General features: G+C 33.8%; 1 non-coding gene across 1 annotated transcript; it reads left to right on the plus strand.

Moving 5' to 3' along the window:
• The first annotated feature begins 106 nt into the window (after positions 1-106).
• LOC131178846 (small nucleolar RNA R71) lies at positions 107-213 on the plus strand. The gene has a single exon (XR_009147854.1). It is a non-coding gene; the product is annotated as a small nucleolar RNA R71 (small nucleolar RNA).
• The last annotated feature ends 20,441 nt before the right edge of the window (positions 214-20,654 follow it).

Consider the following 20,654-nt stretch of genomic DNA (forward strand, 5'->3'; position numbering starts at 1 on the left):
ATTCACTGTTTTCTCCATTAGGTCACCTTCTGCGGCTGAATCTATAGTGCTCCTTGAAGAGGGCAGTAGCCCATTATAGAAGTTCTGAACTAGGAGCCAATCTTCTATGCCATGGTGTGGGCATTCTCTCTGTAGGTCCTTATATCTCTCCCATGCATCATAGAGTGATTCACCTTCCCTTTGCCTAAAAGTGTTGAGCTTAATTCTCAACCTTGCAGTCTTTGAAGGCGAGAAATATTTTGCTAGAAAAGTTTGAGAGAGGTCCTCCCAAGTGGTGAACATTCCAGCCGATTGAGAGAGTAACCACTTCCTTGCTCTGTCTCGAAGGGAGAATGGAAATGCTCTGAGTCTTATGGCTTTATCAGAAAATCCATTCATCTTGAATATGTCACAAAGGGTAAGAAAGCACTGGAGGTGGTAGTGCAGATCTTCTGTTGGTGATCCTCCAAACTGAGTTTGTTAGATCATCTGGAACCATGCCAATTTTAATTCAAAATTGTTGGCTTCCACTGTGGGTCTTGCAACACTAGGTTGGAATCCTTGTATAGAGGGAGCTCCGTAGTCCTTCAAGAGTCTCGGCCTGTTGTTGTTATATCGGCCATATTTGGAATTTATGGATTTCTTTGATATTGTCCTTCACACTTCCTCTCTCGCTTGATAGTTCTTAGGGTTCTGTCTATCTCTAAATCCAAATCAACGATTTCTTTCTCTGGCCTAGTTTTAGTCATATACCAAACCGATAACCTGAGAAAGAATAAGAGAATGAAACAATTTAAACAAAATTAAACAATAAATGAAAATGCCTAAATCAGCTAAATTACTTATCGCTTAATATTACTAAAATTAAATTCCCCAGCAATGGCGCTAAAAACTTGTTTGCCGATTTTGCAACCTCGCAAGTGCACGGATCGCAAACGAGTAATAGAGTAGTGAGTAGAGTATCGTCCCACGAGGAATTTAATTAGTAACTACCCAACTACATAGTGATTTTGACTGTTTAGGCTATCGAATAATGAGGGAATGAAAGTGGTTTATTTTAAACACTAGAATGATAAACTTAAAATGAAATAATCTATTTTGAAACAATTTCGGAATTAAGATTTCACACTTGAATCTTACTATGGATGTTATCTTGTTTATTTACTGGATTGAGAATCATTTGCCTTGATGGAAATTAATCCTAAGGTATCCTAAGTCCTCTCTCAAGGCACCTAGGTTGTATTTTAATTAACTTGAGCCCAACTTTCATGGCGATCAAATTAATTAAAACCCTTTAAGGTCTTTGACCAATTTTGAAATTCCACAAAGGTAATTAGCCTATGTTTAGGTTAGAATTCCTATGTTCAAAATCTTGATTTTCTAATATTATCTTCACCTTTTAGTCCTTCAATTAATATCTATAATCAATACTAAATGGGTACCAACACATAGCATGCATTAAGTTCACAAGAAATTAAATCAAGAAATAATTCTCGAATCCAATAAACAAAACTTAATGTTTATCCATAATAATGATTACAAGGTTACTCACCCAATTCTAGAATATGAAAACTACTCACTCATGGTGAGTTCAACAAACATCATGATAAAAAGGTAAAGACAATAAAAAGAAATCCTCTAGAAGAAATAAAACAAGGGAAACAAAAAGGATCTGCAGATTTGATCTTTTGAAACTTTGACTAAAGGCTCCACTTTGATACTGATGTCCTGCTCTTCTAGACGGCTATGAGAAAATAATGAACTACTGTGTCTGGATCTCTATCTCCTCAGACCTTAGATCTCTTTCTGCTGTTTCTACCTCTTCTCTATTGTTTCTCTCTGTCTTTTGCTGTGTGTGTTTTTTTTTGTCCTCCTCCGTGTTTCTGCAGCTCCTTCTTTTTTTTTTTTTATGAATATCTTAGGTTTAGGTTTTTTTTTAAAGTCCCTGAGGTGTTAGGAGTCTTACTCCCTGTCAAAAATTGTAACTGGAGTGAAATTAGGAAAACTAATCGCCGATAAATACACGGCCCATGTATCACTACATGGCCCAGGGCCGTGTAACTTGTTGGAGTTGAACGGGTCTATCTTGCATTGGCACAGAAGGTTACACGAGTCACAGAAGGTTACACGGGTCTAAGTACACGGCCCGTGTACTTTTGTTCTTCTCGAAGTTCTTCAAGCCTAGCCTGGCAGAGACTTACACAGGTCCAGGTATATTACATGGGTTGAGGTACATGACCCGTGTACTTTGCTTCTTCCTCGGCTCTTCTAAATTTCTTCTGGTAGAATCTTACACGAGTTCGTGGCTGTTCTTACATGGTCTGTAACACCCTCACTGTAGCAATTCTGCACATTCTACTGTTCTAGTGACCGGTGTCAGTCTGGACAGCTAGAACGTCTGGAAAAATATTTAGACTAGAGTGAGGAGTCATAAATAACTCAAATAAGTGTCAGAAAAATTAAGGAAAAATTTTAGAAATAAAATACAACCAAGTTAAATGAGCCGGGGCCCTAGCGATGGGTAACCCAATGGAAAGTTGCGGTTCTCGCAACTAGGAGCCATAAACCCGGAGGAAAATTTATAAAATATTTTTTGAGACTCTAGAGAAGAGTCATTGAGGGTTCTATGGCATTAGAATGCCAAGAAAATGCTTAGAAAAATTTTTCAATTGGTACAGACGATTTTGGCTCAATAATCCAAACGGAGGGCATTTTGGTCATTTCATCTTTAGAGATGATTTTTGGCCGACTTGTCCAGTTAAGTAAATAATTATTATGACATAAAATATGAATAAATATTGCTAAAAATTAAATTGAAATTTAGTAGACAAGAAAAGGAAAGAAAATTAAAGGAATTGGAATTATGACATCATTATGATGTCATTAAAAATCCTCCCACCCAACCAAACTTTAACACATGGCATTAACTTATTTAAAATGACCAATGGAACAGTAAACCTATGGCATGAAATCTGAAAATTTTAAATAACATATGATAAGCTTTGAAATGGTATTAGTAACCAATACCAATAACTTTAGAATGCAAAATGTGGTATCTTGGTGAACTTAGGTTCAATAAATTTATTATGTATTAAAAAGTCAATAATTTGAGTGAATAGTAATCTAAATAGTAATACAAAGACACAAAGTGTAATAACAAAATTGGTAGAGGAAATTAAGGTATGAAATTTGGAATCCATGAAATGTTCATGGATTACTTGGAATAGAAATAGTAATTTACCTAAATGACTTAATGAACATTTAAGTTATGTGAATACATAATTAAGATTTGTATTCCCATTACTAGTAGGTTTAATAAAACATGAGTGATACCACTTGAATATGAAATGAAATTAACCTAGATGGATTGTTGAGACTTATACTCCCAACACCAATGGAGTTCATAATATATTAGCAATACAACTTGAAGTATGAAATGTACTTTACATGAATAGATTGTTGAATGAATAAATGTGATAAAATTATCATTTGGGATTTAGGTTCCCATCAAGAGAGAAAGGAAAGATGTTTTGAATGTGAATGGTACATGAGATTAAATGAATGTGAATTGTAATTAGTATGAATATTACGATGAATGCATAAATTACCTAGAAATGTGAATTTGGAAATTATGTTTCCATTATAAACAAAATTAGAATGCTATAAAATATATAAACGAAAAATATAATGAAATGATGAAACATATAAACTCTTAGTGGTACTATGTGCCCATGTATTGCCTAGACACGTGTGTCAGATTGGATAGATTGGCATGCCAATAGAGTATTATTTTAGCAGTACTGCGAAAGGCTTTATGCCTGTGTTCATGGCTTTATGCCCGCACTCATGGCTTTATGCCCGCATTCATGGCTTTATGCCAACATTCATGGCTTTTATGCCCGATTATGTGTTATCATGGCTTTTTATCCATACTGATTGCATACGTGATTGACGTTCTGTGTCCCATGGCATGACAGCCTAAGGCACTGCGGTGTCCAGTGCCAACGACCCGTTATCCAGTTTAGTCAGCCTGTCATAGGTTACCTAGATAGAAAAATTTATTGAGATAAGTTGAAAATATTAGAAACTAAATAAATCAGTGAGAAAAATCCAAAAGGTATTAAACTAGTATTAAGAATTTAATTATTACCAAATAATCCACAACACATAGAAAAGAAGAAGAGAGTAAATGAAAGACTAGCAAAATAAGCATAACGTAAGTAATTATTAGGAATGCATCCTCCATAATAAAATAAACATAAACTAAATATTTATATTTATTTGCAAATTATATAAATGATTATTGTAAACTTATAACAAAAGAGATTCTAGAGAGCAACATAAATGACAAAAAATATACTGTATGGCAAATTTCATATGAATCCAGTAAAATTCTTGAGTATAGAAAATATGCTCTAATTATTTTTGTTTGTATATATTATTTCTTGTTATATTATTGCACCACTAAGTAGCAATACTTAGTGCGATGAATTTATTTCCTCGTGCAGGTACTGAAGTTAAAGCCCAGCGAATACTAAATAGAGATTTTGGAGTTTTGATCTGCAGAAGTGTCTAAAGTATTCAAGGTTGTCACCTCCTCAGCAATGCATGTAGATAGGGCCCATATAGGTCATATTATGTATTTTGTACAATATAATTAGTTATTATGTTGAAATGTAAATTATGAAATTGTAATTAATTGATATATCATGTAAATTATGAATTTATGTAATCAGTCTGTAAATCATGTAAATTAATGAAACTTGAGAATTTATATATATAAATTGTGCAAGAATGGAAATGCATGGAAATGAATATGAAATTGAGATATATGAATGATACATGAATTATAAGAATTGAAAGTGAAATGAATATGATGAGCATAAATGATATTTTTATTGTGAAAATATTGTTGAATTTTCAAACAGGTGAATATTAAAACACGTCAAACGATAATAAAATAAGGGAAACTTCGTTAGTTTCTCCATCGAAAAATAATCGATATTAAATATAACAAGAACAAAATTTTTAAAGAAATAAAGTAAGATAAGTTAGGGTGGTCCGGCAGCAAATGTAGCACGCCTTGCTCGGCTACACTGTAGTCGGGTGAGGGGTGTTACACGGCCCGTGTACTTTGTATCAGCAGCAATTCTCAGTCTTTTGATCTCTCCAAGCTTCCCTTCACACTCCTATGCTCTGGAACTTCACCAAAACACCTGAAATACTACAGAAACATGGAATTTAGAGCATGGCACTGGAATTTACAAAAGTTAATGAAATCAATAACTATGCATGAGATTGCTATTCTAAATGCCATGAAATATTATACAAATGTGCTTAAAATATCTATATAATATAAGTGTATCAGTATGAGGCCAATTGGAGGTAAAAGTAGACCTAAAATTCACCAATTTTCATATAGAAATCATGCATAAATTTTCCTAAAAAGTGACCTAAATATTACCCTAATCTAGATTACCAAATTGTGAACCTAGAAAATTGACAGTGCTCATTCATTTGGTCACAATTCACTCTAGACAAGTCCAAATGACCTGTAATTTATATCATTGGAAAGCATAGACATAGGACTACAACTTTTATGAAGACACCAGAGCCCAAAAATGCCATTAAGCAAGTCAAATTTGTTCCACAAGTTAGGACACTAAAACTGTCTAGAACCAAAACAGCCCAGAATTGCCTTTGTCTAGGCAACTTGACCAATTTTGGTAAAAAGACCATAACTTGGTACACAGAACTCCAAATGCTCTAAAACTAGTGCCTAAATTTCAATAAGACATAGACCTACAATATTGCTATTTTGACTAGAACCCAAAAATCAAGAGAAATAGGTCAATTGGCTAGGCCAAGTTAGTGCATAAATTTTGGAAATGTGCATAAGTAACTATTGACTCCAGCATAGTCTTTTAAATATATCTCCCACTAGAAAACTTCAATTGAAATGTGCCATATGGTTATGGAAATCTAAATTTTATTTTAGACAACTACCTCAAATTATGAATGTAAGAAGCTTAAATTTTGGGTCAAAGCTACTAGCCTAAATGGAAATCATGTTAATATAGAACATTTGAGTCCAGGCCAATAATGTGGCTATAAGTAAGTCTACATGACTTGAAAAAGTGCCACTAAAAATTTTGAGTGACCATAAGACATAGGGAAACGTATCCTATGAAGAACACTAGGCCTAAATATTGCTACAAACTGTCCAAATAATTTGACAAAATATGATACCAAAATTGCCTAGTTAAAGGAACCAGAATTTACATCTGAACCAGTTATGGTTATTTAATCATAACTTGAGCTATACAAATTCAAATGACATGATTCAAAAAGGAAAATAAAGACAAGACATAGAAGAACAACTTCCATGAAGGAAGTGGGGCTCAACAGTGGCCACAAATTGCTCAATTCAATATGCAAATTCAAGATAATAAAAACTGAACCTAAAGAAAGGTTCTTGAAATAAATTGTATTTAGTAGGGACTTATCCCTAATAAGTCACTACATGCTTAATTACATGAAATAGGTATGTGGGACCCACTTTTCCACTATACATGGACATGAAAATTCTATTAAATAATTAATTAATAATGCTTACTTGCCCCAAGTAAACCTAGGCTTATATATAGTTGGATCGATTGGTATACCAATTGGGGATTACAGATAGTAGTACTACCTACATGGAAAGTCATGGGCTGACAATATATATTTGATATGATTGTTCTACAGGCTATATGCTTGCCCATTGGCCATTGTGCCTAATTGTATTTCTGCCTTTAACAGCCTACCCGCTGGCCTTGTGCTTGACATGACAGATGCCATTATACCTAATTATATTTCTGGCTTTAACAGCCTACCCGTTGGCCTTGTGCCTGACATGACAGATGTATACAGGATAAAATATTCCCGTGTATCCAGTCTTTATAGACTATTATAGGTTACTTGGCATTGATATTATTTTAAAAGACTGAGAATGCACTAATATGATTTTTATATGAATAATCATTGATCGATAAAATATGTCTGATATGATTGTTCTACAGGCTTTATGCCTGCCCATTGGTCATTGTGCCTGATATGATTTCTGGCTTTATGCCTGCCCGCTGGCCTTATGCCTGACATGATAGTTGTATATAGGGTAGACATATGAAGGTTTAACCAGTATACTCCCGTGTATCTAACATTATAGTCTATTATAGGTTACTTGGGCACAAATATAAGTAATGAGTCTTAAATTTAATCAAGTATCGAAAAGATCATAGATATGATTAATAGGCTGTAAAAATTAATTGATTATATGAAGAGAACCCAGTAAATTAATATACTCCTATGGAGCAGCTAAAGTTATGAAACAACTCATGAGTAATAAGCTTTGAAAAAATTAAATAATTACATGAAGAGATCACTGATATGAAATTAAGAAGACTGAAAATGGAATAAATTATTAAAAAGGATCTCGACAAGTTTAATTGCTACTAAGGTTCAGTAAACATGTAATTGACTCAGAGTTCATGAAATATGAATCTCTATATGAAATTATACATGAAATAATTATCCTTGATTATTTAATTATTTTTATTTTAAATTAAGCACCACTAAGCAATATGCTTAGCGCGATGGATTGTTTCCTCGTGTAGGTATGGGAGAGATTGATCAGTAGAGTCCAGACAGAGATTCTGAGCAGATCTACACTAGTGTGGGAGTCACCTCAGCAGAGTATTTTTGGTAGGGCCCATGTGTAATTAGATTTTGTATTTTGATTTCTGTATATAAGTCAAAGATATAATTCGTTTTGAGACTGTAATATAAATTGTAAATTATTGTATATAAATTCTATTAGTAAAAGTAAATGTGTTTTACATGAATTGATTATATGACATATGATATGAATTGATGATATGATGTGATATATGGAAGTTAATGAGATGGAAATGACAAGAGGTAAATTGATATAGGTTGAACTTATGATATGAAAATTTTAACAGGTAAATAGTGAAACCCGCCATGCACTAATAAAATAGAGCAGACTCTATCTGAGTCTTCATAAGAAGGAAATGTGATAAAAAAAAAATTATACGTGTGATATTAAAAATAAAAATAAATGGACATTAAATTAATAATTGTACATGACAAGATAAGATAGGGTACTTCAACACCGAATGTGGCACACCTTGCTCGGCTACACTGTAGACGGGTGAGGGGTGTCACACTAAATGTTAAATTTTTTAATAGCTAAATGTGGTAGCATGATGTATGAAACCCTAGCTTAAGAAAAATTTCGAATTGCTAAATTCTGCACCTCTTGTGGAATTGTTCCTTCAATTGTTGCATAACTCTTTCAAAACATGGTGGGCACTTATAAGATAAGTAGGACAAAACAATGACATAAGATGACTGGTACATGGAGTTTACTCTTATTAATACATAGTCATCAGATCATAGTAGTACATATAATCTCTTGACCTGAGATAACACAGTTATCTTATGTATAGGTGGTTTGAGTTTGATATTGCTTTCATGCTTGCACTATGCACGAGTATATGGGCATGTGTTGGCTCTAACTAGTTATATATAGAGATAGGTGTTAATCAAGATAGGATCCATTACCATAAGTAAATAGGGATAAAATCCTATGTCCAGTTAATTATTCTTGATGATTTCAAGTTTCTAACTAGGACAAATAGACTTGGTCAGAAAAGAGCTTTTGACTAGAAAGTCTTACTAATCAAGAATTAGAATTAAAAAAGGACATATGATTCCAAGCACAAGAGTTTGACATGAACCATGACTCTAGCTAAAAATGGGATTTTGTAATGGAGAGATTTTAGTGCATGGTACGTATGATCAATGTTCATGAATTGGGGATTAAGTCATAACTAAATGGGTAGTCGTAGTACATTATGCTAAATGTCAACCATGATTTATGATAGCTTAAATGAAAAGGGAATTTCATTTTAAGTTTGGAATGGTTCCAATAATATTAAGGAGTTAATATTATTCTCATTGTTAATTAGTCATGAACCTAGTCAGTCACACACATAAGAGCATTATAATCAAAGCAAAATTAATTAGACTAATTAATTAAATAGTTTAATTAATTAATTAAATTAATAAATTTAGTTTGCAATTTAATTACAAAGTCCCTAACATGACTTGAAACTAAATTTATTTATGGAAGTGTTCAAGTTAATAATTAAAATATTTAAATATAAGCTTGAATAATCAAGCTTGTGGAAGAAAATTAATTTGATTAATTTGGAATTAATCTTGATCAAAATTTGACAAGCTTGACTTGGTCAAATTTTGATAATTTTTGTAATTGTGACTTAGTCAAATATGGAGGGTGTAACGCCCTCACTGTAGGTAGTCCGTACGTTCTGCTATTCCGATGACTAACGTCTATTCGGACAGCCAGAATATTTGGAACTATACTTAAACTAGAGTGAGGAAGCATAAATTGATGGAATAAATGGTAAGAAAATAATGAAAAATTAAGACGAAATAAAAGAAATGAAATGCAACTAGGTTAAATAAGCCGAGGTTCCGACAATAGGTGACCGTACCAGGAAGTCACTGCATAGACAGTTGATGACCCCAGACCTGCGAGAAACCCTAGGAAATAGTTTTCGGGACATAATTAAAGGTTTACTAAGGTATAAATGAAATTAAAATTATCAAAGAAAATTCAATAAATTTTAGTTAATCGGTACAGACAAAAATAACTCAACAAGCATAATGAAGGGCATTTTGGTCATTTCAACCTCAGAGTCGAATTTTGACCTAAATGTTAATTAAAATAAGAGAGATTAAAACACATAAAATAAATTAAAATCCCATTAAAACATGAAGCTATATGTAAAGTAATTAAAGGAACATAAAGGGAATTATTAGAAATGTTAAAACTTTAATTATTATAATTAATAAATAATTTTTTTAGTGGGGTATATATAGGCATAAGATGATAAGATTTCAAACCACTAAATGTCATCTTCTTCTTCAACCTTTACCATAGCCGAACCATTGTTCTCTCCTTTCCTCCATTGATTTCCTTCTTCCAAGCTTTGAATCTCTTCCATTCTCACCATAATCTTCATAAGTTCCTTTATTAAAATTCATCCCCACACCTTGGGAAGTCAATTGGTAGCCAAGAAAGAGAAGATTGGTGAAGTTTTGGCAACTTGAAGAAGTTTCCATTAAAGGTTAGTGCATGAATTATCATGCCTCTCTTCTTTAATCATGCTAAGCATTTTGAAATGAGTTGGTATGATAAGAAATTTGAAGAAAATGATGAGTATTTGAGAACCCTAGATTTTGGTAGCCTTGGGAAACATGGGAGTTTGATACTTTCATGCATGTAAATGATGATTTGTGATGTTGATGAATAAGTAGATGTGAGTTATATGTTGAGTGATGAAGTTACATGTACTAGAATTTGATTGCATGTGTATGTTGAGATTGATAATTTGAATTAGGGTTTTCACCTAACTATTGGAGATTTTGTGTAATTGCTACAATTTGACTTTATTGAGATGAGTTGATGATGTTTAGAAGTGCCATGAATGCCGATTTGTAGTTTGGGAGTTGGAGGAAATGAAATTTGGAAGTACACATTTCTTTGCAGGTTTGGGACTTTATAATCCAGTGTATGTTTTGAGCCATGACTGAAATTGTGTTGCTCCAATTGGTATGAGGCCAATTCGAGGTAAAACTAGACCCAAAATGCTCCATTTTTCATGAAGAAACCATGCCCAAATTCTATCCATAACTTGACCTAATTTCTATCCCAATCCGGCTAACCATACAATGAACCCAGAAAAATGACTAAATGAACAGTATACATTCATTTAACCATAACTCCCTCTAGACAGATCCAAATGACCTGAATTTTATGCCATTGGAAAGCTTAGACATAGGACTACAACTTTCATGAAGGACATAGAGCCCAGAATTTCCTCTAACCAAAAAAAATTATTAGCCTAAGTGAGGTCACAAAAACTGTCTAGAACTATATTGCCCAAAAATTGCTAGATATAGGTTTACCTGACTAGTTTTTAAAAGGCCATAACTTGGTCTACAAAAATCCAAATGCAATGAAACCAGTGGAAAATTTTCCACAAGACATAAATCTACAATATTGGTATCTTGACCAAAACCCAAAAATTAAGAGAACTAGGTCAATTGGCTAAGTTAAGTTAGTATGCAAATTGTAAAAATTTCCTAAGTGACCACTTGACCCTAGAACAGTCTTTTAGTAATATCTCCCACTAGGAAACTCCAATTGAGATAAGCCATATTGTTTTTGAAACCTAAGGAATAGGGCTCTAACTTTGTTTTAGAACCTTCCTCAAATTATGAGTGTAAGAATCCTAAAAGTTGAGTCAAATCCATTGACCTGAACTGGAATCCTGTTGGTATAGGGTACTTGAGTCCAGGCTAGTTATTTGGCTATAAATAATTCTAAAAAATCTAAAAAATTGAAATTCAAAATTTTGAGTGACCATAAGACATAGGGCAACAATCTATATGAACAAAACTAGGCCTAAATGTGGCTGTAACCTGTTCAATTAAATTTGTAAAATGAAACTCCAAAATCCACCTAGTTATGGATCCAGAATTAGGAAATGAACCAGTTATGGTTATTTGACCATAACTTGAGTTCTAGAAATCCAAATGACATGATTCAAAAAGGGAAAACAAAGAAAAGACATAGAGGAATAACTTCCATGAAGGAAGTATGGCCAAACAGTGGCCACAAATTGATCAAATTGATAGGTAAATTTAAGACATTAAAACTGAATCTAAAGAAAGGTTCATAAGACAAATTATTATATGGTAGCGTTTTAACCCTAATATGTTGCTAAACACTAAATTACATGAAATAGGTATGTGGGACCCACTTTCCCACTAAAAATTTATATGAAATTTCTAATAAGAAATTAATAATACTTAATTGCCTAAAGTAAACCTAGGCTTATGTATATAGTTTGGATCGATTGGTATACCAATTAGGGACTACAGATAGCAGTACTGCCTACATGAGTAATCATTGATTGACAAAATATGTCTGACATAATTGTTCTACAGGCTATATGGCTGCCCGTTGGCCATTGTGCCTTATTTCGTTTTTGAATTTAAAAGCCTGACTGCTGGCCTTGTACCTGACATGATAGTTGTATACAGGGTAGACATATGGTTGTCTAACCAATATACGCCCGTGTATCCAGCCTTTATAGTCTGTTATAGGTTACTTGGATACTATTATAAATTAATTAAGGCTAAAAATATGAGAAATGAATAGAAAAGATACTGTCAAATCTAATTATTTCCAAAGTTCAAAAAATTCATAAATGACTTAGAATTTATGAAATTTACCTAGAATTATTATTTTTAATTATTTAGTTACTTTTCTTTAAAGTTATGCAACACTAAGCACTTCGCTTAGTGCATTGGTTTTTCATCGCGTAGGTACTAGAGACTAGACACAACCACAGCAGCAGCCGCAGTAGTAGTGCCATGACAGAGCTTTGACCAGATCTGACAGTGTCTGCTAGTCACCTCAGCAGTTTATTGTCACACCCTACCCCTCTGTAAGGCATAACATGATCCCATAGTATACCTAATGAATTACCAACTCCGTCTACTGATAACCCATTAAATACACTACAAGGGATTTTAAAAACTTTTCTTACTTCTTTTACAGTGGTGAGCACTATTTACAGGTGTTAAAAACCTTTTTGAATTGAAGTGATAGAACTAACACATTTGAATTATTTGGAATTTCTGTAAAAATTTTGGCAGAGTGCCATCTGTATTTTGGATAAAACAGTTCTTCAGAAAACTTGTAAAAAGCACTTCAATATTTTTTTTTTCAAATCTCAACTCCAACATATTTCTCAACACAACATATTTTTCAACTTAAATCCACAGTGATTTTTCAAAGTCTAAGATACAAGAAATATAATATAATTTTTACAAGTCAAAATAACTCATAATTTACTTTACAACTTCAATGTACAATTTGAATTTACAACTGCTCAAAACTAAAAACAATATGTACATACAGTGGTCATACATTACAGTACAAAATGCAAAATGTTGGTATACTCATTATACCCGGTAGTCTCTCGCTGGAGGTACTAGCAGCCTAGTCTGCTGCCCTGTCTGTCTGTCTACCTGTGACAGCAATAAAAAGCTATCGCTGAGACAATGTCTCAGTGGTGCACAACATTAACCAAATACAACTTAAATCACAGTTCATAAATCATTTAAATGATGGATATGTAAAATCATAGTTAAATTCAAGACAATGAGTGTCAGAAGGAATTTAACAAAATATCACAATAAATCTCAGAGATCAAAACATAGTTAGCTTCAAAAGACAGTGAATGTCAATAAGGATTTAACTCCATTTCACAATCTCATAATACAAATCAATAAATCACACACAGCTTAATCATGTTCCAAAGTTCAATTCGTCCCAAAAGCCGATGGCTAATGAGGTATTCAATTCGTCCCAAAAGTCGATGACTAATGAGGAATAATGTAACACCCTCCCGGTAATCATTCCGTACATTCTACTGTTTCGATGACCGGTGTCGGTCCGGACAGCTAGAACGTCCATAAAAATAATTAAACTTAAGTGAGGGACCATAATTAACTCAAATATTAATAAGAAACACTTAGTAAAAATTTTAGAAATAAAATACAACCAAGTAAAACGAGCCGGTGCCCAAGCGATGGGTAACCCGAGGGAAGTTGCGGTTCTCGCAACGAGGAGCCCTAGACCGGGGGGAAAAATTATAAAATAATTTTTGGGACTCCAGAGAAGGGTCATTGAGGTTCCTATGTCATTAGAATGCCAAGAAAATACCTAGAAAAAATTTTCAATTGGTACAGACAATTTTGACCCGTTAAGCCAAACGGAGGGCATTTTGGTCATTTCACCTTCAGAGGTGATTTTGGCTGACTTGTCCAGTTGAGTAAATAATTAATATGACATAAAATATGAAGAAACATTACTAGAAATTAAATTGAAAATGAGTAGTGGAGGAAAGGAAAGAAAATAAGGAAAAAGCTTATTTATGACATCATGGTGATGTCATTAAGAAAATTTTGACCAATCACAATTAAGCCATTAATTGACTAACTAATAAAAAGACTAAATGAAGACTAAATAACCAAAAATTGCAGCAGCCACCCCTCCTTCCTCATGCAGCCGAAACCCTAGTCCCATAGCCACCCTCCATTAAAGCTTTTTCAAGCTTTAGATTTCCATCATTTACACCATATTTCCCTAACCCCTTTCATTAAACCTTGACCATATCACTTGGGGAAGCTTTTGGCAGCCAAGAAGAAGAAGGAAAGTGAAGTTTTGAGCTTGAGAAAAATCTCCCTACAAGAGGTTAGTGCATATATGTAGTTAAAACTCATTAATTCCATGATTGAGGCTTGTAATGGATGAGAAATTGTGAAATAAATGAAACAAATTCATGTGTATGTCCACCAAAGAATTTGGCAGCCCTAATAGAGGAATGGTTTTGATTGTTTTAATGGACTTAAAGTGAGTTAGAAAGGGTGTTTAAGGTGTGAATATGCATGGATGTTAAACTAGTGTGCTAATTGAGGTTTATGGGTAAATTGCATTGGACATTAGGGTTTTGAGAAGTAAAAAATTGACTTGGTTTATCAAACTGTTAAAGAACACTCTAATGGTCAATAAGTGACCATTTGAGGTATGTTGACCACAATTTGGACTGAAAAATGGTATGGCAAAGTCAAGGTGTAAGCTGCCCTAGGACAGCAGCAAATGGACTGAAATTTCAGTCCAATTACACAGCCATAACTTTGGCTGTGTTAGTCCAATTGGTGTTTGGCCAATTGGACATGAAACTAGGCTTATAATGGCACATTTTTGCTGAAGAAACCATGCCCAAAAGACCAAAGCAAGAGGACCAAAACTTGGCCCCAATTCGGATACCCTGCAACTGATTCTGCAGAATTGACCAAATGAATAGTAACTGTTCATTTGGCCATAACTCACTGTAGATATGGTCAATTGACCTGAAATGTTTACAGCAACAAGTTAAGACATAGACAAACAACTTTCATGAAGGAACCTACCCCAAATTATGGCCAGAACCCATCCAACCAAGTGACTCTAGTTACTGTTTCTGTTGCTGTAGATATGGTCAATTCTGCAGATTGGCAATCCGGCCAGCTGTGGTTTTTGAGCCATATCTAGAGCTACAAAACTTCATATGGAGTGATTCAAAAAACGAAATTCAACTAGACAAAATAAGGAACAACTTTCATGTTTGTCATTTCCTCAAATTTCCACTGTAACAGCTCTTAATGGAACAGTGAAGTTATGGTACAAAATCTGAAAAATCTGCTCCTTTGGTTTAATGCTTAGAAATGGTATTAACGCTCAATGCCAACAAGTTTTAAATACAAAATGTGGTATGTTGGGAGTGCCAAAGTCAATGTATATATTTTCTATCTAAAAGTCAACATTTTTGTTGACCAATGAGGTGAATAGTAACACCAAAACACGAAATTCACAAATTGAAGAATTTAAAAGTTTCAAATGCCCTAGTATACCTAACAAGATTGGTTTGGATAGTTTGGCATGCCAATAGGGTTCAGTTAGCAGTACTGCACATGGGGATATGCCATTCTGTGATTTCATGGCTTTTAGCCATTCTGACTTTGTATTGAGCCTTGGCCTTGTGCCTGATATTATTCTGACTTGTTAGTCGCTGCTGCACACCGGAGATGCATATGTGACCGATGGTGTGACGGCCCGAGGTACTAGGTACCCAGTGCCAGTTTACCCGTTATCCAGTCCAGTCGTCTAGTGTAGGTTACTTGGGGCAACCAAATGAATAAAAGTGAACAAAGTTAATGAAATAATGAATATACCAACACCAAGCAAAGAAAGCATACACATTCTATACACATTTATTTTCTTGCTATTTTCTTTTATTATATTATTGCACCACTAAGCATTATTGCTTAGCGCGTTGCTTTTGCCACGCGTAGGTACTGGAGATCCCGATCGTGAGCCCAGTAGACCACAGACTGGGTGAGTCCATCCTGCAGTTCTGCACAGTGTCCTTGTCACCTCAACTTCTGCAGTGCATTGGTAGGACACTAGGTGTCATTTTGGCATTCTGTAATTAATTTTGATTTTCATATATGTAATTAAACTTGTGTAATGTATATTGATGTTCATGTAAATTTTGAAAATTGTATTTGTAAATGGAAAAGTAAATGTTTATTTGTGATATATATGTGAGCATCACATGTGATGGATGACTGAGAATTGAAATTGAAATGTTGAGATTTTGGATATTGGAGTTTGAGATGATGGAATACAAATATTGGAAGTGTTTTTAACAGGTTCCGAAGAACTGTTTTCTCTATTTTTAGCCGGTACTCCTCCGAATTTTCTTTAAAATCTTCGGAACCTCAAATAAATAATACTTTTGATAAATGGCTAAAATAAATTATATTTCATAAATTATATTCACAAGCATGGTATCAATTAATTAAGGTATATTAGAATGTGCCGGTACACCGTGTGGCATTACTTACTCTGGTATACTGTACACGGGTAAGGGGTGTCACAAATAACATAGCTAGCTAGCAAAAATATGAGTACTCATCCAATTCGTCCTCAACAGGCACACACCTCAACACTTCAGCCAGAGACGGAATTCAATTCGTCCCACTAGACAAGCTAGTGAGGAATACAATCAATATACATGATAGCTGTGGTTTCAAACCATTTCCAATGCTTTTCAATCAATAAGTATCCATCAATATCATTCAAACAATTTTACACATTTTCAAACCATTTACACAATTTAAAACAATAATGTACAAATAGTCATAATTCATTTCAATTGAAAAATTCAAAAGAAATAGTTGTTGTGCACAAACCTCTGATAACTGTCTCCTGGTCTGGACTCAATGTTTCCTTCCCTTTCCCTGAGTCTTTACTAACTGAGAAACACAATTTGAAGTGTTTCAGTACTAAATTAAAATGTCTCTATCGATAATGCTTGATAAGTAATTCACTGAAAGCATTATTTGCTTAATCACCTAATATATCGACTCTCAATGCGTTCTAGGTAAATTAGGTTTTAGTGTTACTAATATGTCATATTCGATAGTCTTTTAGGGTTGGTACATGTTACCAATTTCATTTCCTTGTTTAGTGCATTTTATTGCAACTTGCTGGATTCCGGGATACTAGTTTGACCTAGCCGGACAACCTAGTTCCCTCGGTTTTCGGGTTTCGGTCGAACTACAAACTTGTAGATCTATGTCTTACGGAACGCGAGGCAAAATTTTAGGTCATTCTGAGTTATGTAGACCAAGTTATGGTCATTTTACTATTGCTGGTCAAATTGCATCAAATTTGGTCATTTTAGGTCAATTTTGGTCAACTTTGGTTCGGCCAGTTTTTGGACCCGAACTTGTGCAAGCTGTTTGACTTGCTTATGGTCATTTCTGGGCTTTGGTGTCTTCATAAGACTTGTAGATATGGGTATTAACTATTCATGGTTAAAATTTCAGGTCAATTGGACCTGTTTTGAGTGAGTTATGGCCTAAACACTAACTACTGCCCAATTGGTCAATTTTCAGGCCTCTTTTGCACTTAATCCGAATTGGTCATTTTTCATGCTACCTTGCAAGCAAAATTTTGGTATGCTTTCTCAATGAAAGTTGGCACATTTTGTGCCTAGTTTCACCTCCAATTGGTCTCATACCAATTGGAGTTACACATTTAGTTTTATAGGTTAAAATGCACACTGCCCTTAATTATATTGCTTAAACATCTATTCATTACACATTTACCTTGCTACAAATCCACCTCTCAACCCCATTCTGTTTTGGTACATTACCAAAACCATATATCACTTCACTTTAAAGTCACTTTGGGCAGAATACAATTATCTTCAATACACCAAATGAAACTCTAATTCACAAAGTCCAAATACAACCATAAATACACATAAACACTCCTAATTGTTACATACAATTTCCACAACCAATTTACATACACATTCATCAATCCTCAATGTCACAATTTACCCAATATCTTCATGAATTTAAACACTCATCAAGAAGCCTCAAGGTTGCCGAAATGCTTCACATTTCCAAAGTGTCCATAATTTCATCAACTTCAATCCCAATCGCACAATCACCACATATACATGGAAATAACTTACTAGGACATTAATTACCCTACTCAACATAATTTCCCATCAAATATATGTAAGAATAAATCATCAAATATACAACTCCATGGCTGTCCAAACTGGATATATCAATAACTCCTCAAAACTTAAAAATTTCTTCACAGAGCAAACACCCATAACATGTTTTCAAACTTTAACAAAGAAATATTCAAAAACTCAAACTTACCTATTGTTGGGACTTGCTTAATCTTCACTAAAACTTCTTAATATTGGTATCTACTTCTTCCTTGTGAAGTGGGGATAAATTTTAATGAAGATAGGTGTGGGAAAAGGAGGCTTGATCATGGGATTGTTAAGCTTTGAAGGTGGGCGGCCATGGGAGCTTTTCACTTCTTCATTTCGGCATGGGTGAACCAAGTGAGGAAGATGAAGTGTTTAGTGGAGCAATTCTGCCCACTAAACACATATTATAATCCTAAGTGGTCCACTTACACCAAATCAAATATATTTTATGTTTAACTTTCATTTATCTCACATTAAACCCATAATTTTTGCTATTTACTTTATATACCACCAATTAAATTTTTCATTATATTTTCTAAGTGTAATATTATTTATTTTTAATAGACATTTAGGTCAAAAGACAATTCGAGATGTCGATTGACCATAATACCCCTGTTCGGGTTGCATTCCCGATTTTTCGGTAACACCGGGTTTTGTCTATTTTTCGATTTCTCACTTTTCTTTGTACTAATTATTTAATTTTTCTTTGATATTTCTAATGATATTTATACTTCAATTGATGTCTCTTTAAGTCCTATAAATATTTTCCAGGGTTCCCCGCAGTCCAGGGCTAGTCAACGATCCACGCCGTGACTTCCCGATGCGGTCACCCATCGCTAGGGTTCTCGGCTCGCTTAACTTGGTTACATTTCTTTGCTATTATTTTTCCTTTATTTTTCTTGTATTTTCTTTTCTTGTATTTCATTATTTTATGTCTCCTCACTCATAACGAAGTGTAGTTCTAGGCATCCTAGCTGTCCGGACAACACTGGTCACCGGAACAGTAGAACACACTACCGAACATAGGGGTGTTACATTTATATTTTATTGGTAGGGCCCATGTATTAGATTTTGTATTTTGATTTATTGTACATAAACATCATGTAATTACATTTTGAGATTGTAAATGAAATTGTAAATTATTATGTTTAAACTTTTATGTGAATGATTATGAGTAAATTATATGAATGTTTGATGACATAACATGATATGAAAAAATATAAATGGAATATGATTATGTTGACAGGTAAATATTGAAACCCACCAGATGCTAATAAAACAGAGGAGGCTCTGTCTGGGTCTCCACTGAAATAAATTGTGATAAAAAAAAATTTACCACATGTTTTCTATGAAGTTTAAAATTAACAATAAACGGGACAAGATAAGATAAGGTGCTCCGGCACAGAATGTGGCACACTTTACTAGGTTACACTGTAGACGGGTGAGGGGCGTTACAATGGGAAAATTGATTAATTAGTTTTATAAAAATTAATTAATCAAGATTTAACTTCTTAATCAAAATTAAAGTTGACAAGTGCACCAATTAGAAGTTAAAAACTCATTTAATGGTTAAATGAGAATTGGACACTTGTAAGCTTATTCTTTAATAAAATAAATTAAAAGGAATAAAAGGAGAAAAGAAAGGATAATTGTTATCTTCTTCTTCTCCTTGTTGTCGTCCCATTCCCTCTCTCTCTCTCAAAACAAAATTGTTTCCTTCTTCTTAGCTTGAATTTCAAGAGAATCAAGTGTTGAACTCTTGAATTAAGCTTTGAGAAATAGTTTATCATCACTTCCATCAAGAGAAACCTAGAAAAATCTTCCTTTCTTCCAAGTTTGGTCGAACCATAAGGAAGCATATGGAGGAGTTTTTAGTTCTTCAAGGTGCTTTAATCAAAGGTGCTTACGTGAACAAGCTAGAAGGCTAACATTTGGTAGTCTTCACTCCCCAGATTAGTGGTAGAATTTGATTCTGCATCTTTAGAGGCAATGTTTCTCCAAAACCCTAACTTTGTTTAAATTTGGGGATTTTGTTTCCTAATAGTAATTAGGCTTGTTAGGAATTGAGAAACCATGTTTTATGACCAAATCTATGTATTTTGCAATAGTGTAAAGAGTTTATGTAATGCATAAAACCTAGGGTTATAAAATTTTAAATTGCTAACTTTGCATCCAAAGGCATGTTAAGGTGCATATTTCTTTCAAAAACAAGATTAGTTAGTAGACCATTTCCCTAATTTGCTCAACCAAGTCACTAAAAATCCTAGCATTCAAAGAAAAATGTTCAGCTGGTTGACTAGTGTGGGCACAAACACCCTAAATTGATCTAAAAATGATAGGAGTGATTTATAATCTTAAGCCTTGAAACCACACCTTTTAAAAAAG

Source organism: Hevea brasiliensis, chromosome 3, assembly GCF_030052815.1.
Source record: "Hevea brasiliensis isolate MT/VB/25A 57/8 chromosome 3, ASM3005281v1, whole genome shotgun sequence".
NCBI classification, from domain to species: domain Eukaryota; kingdom Viridiplantae; phylum Streptophyta; class Magnoliopsida; order Malpighiales; family Euphorbiaceae; genus Hevea; species Hevea brasiliensis.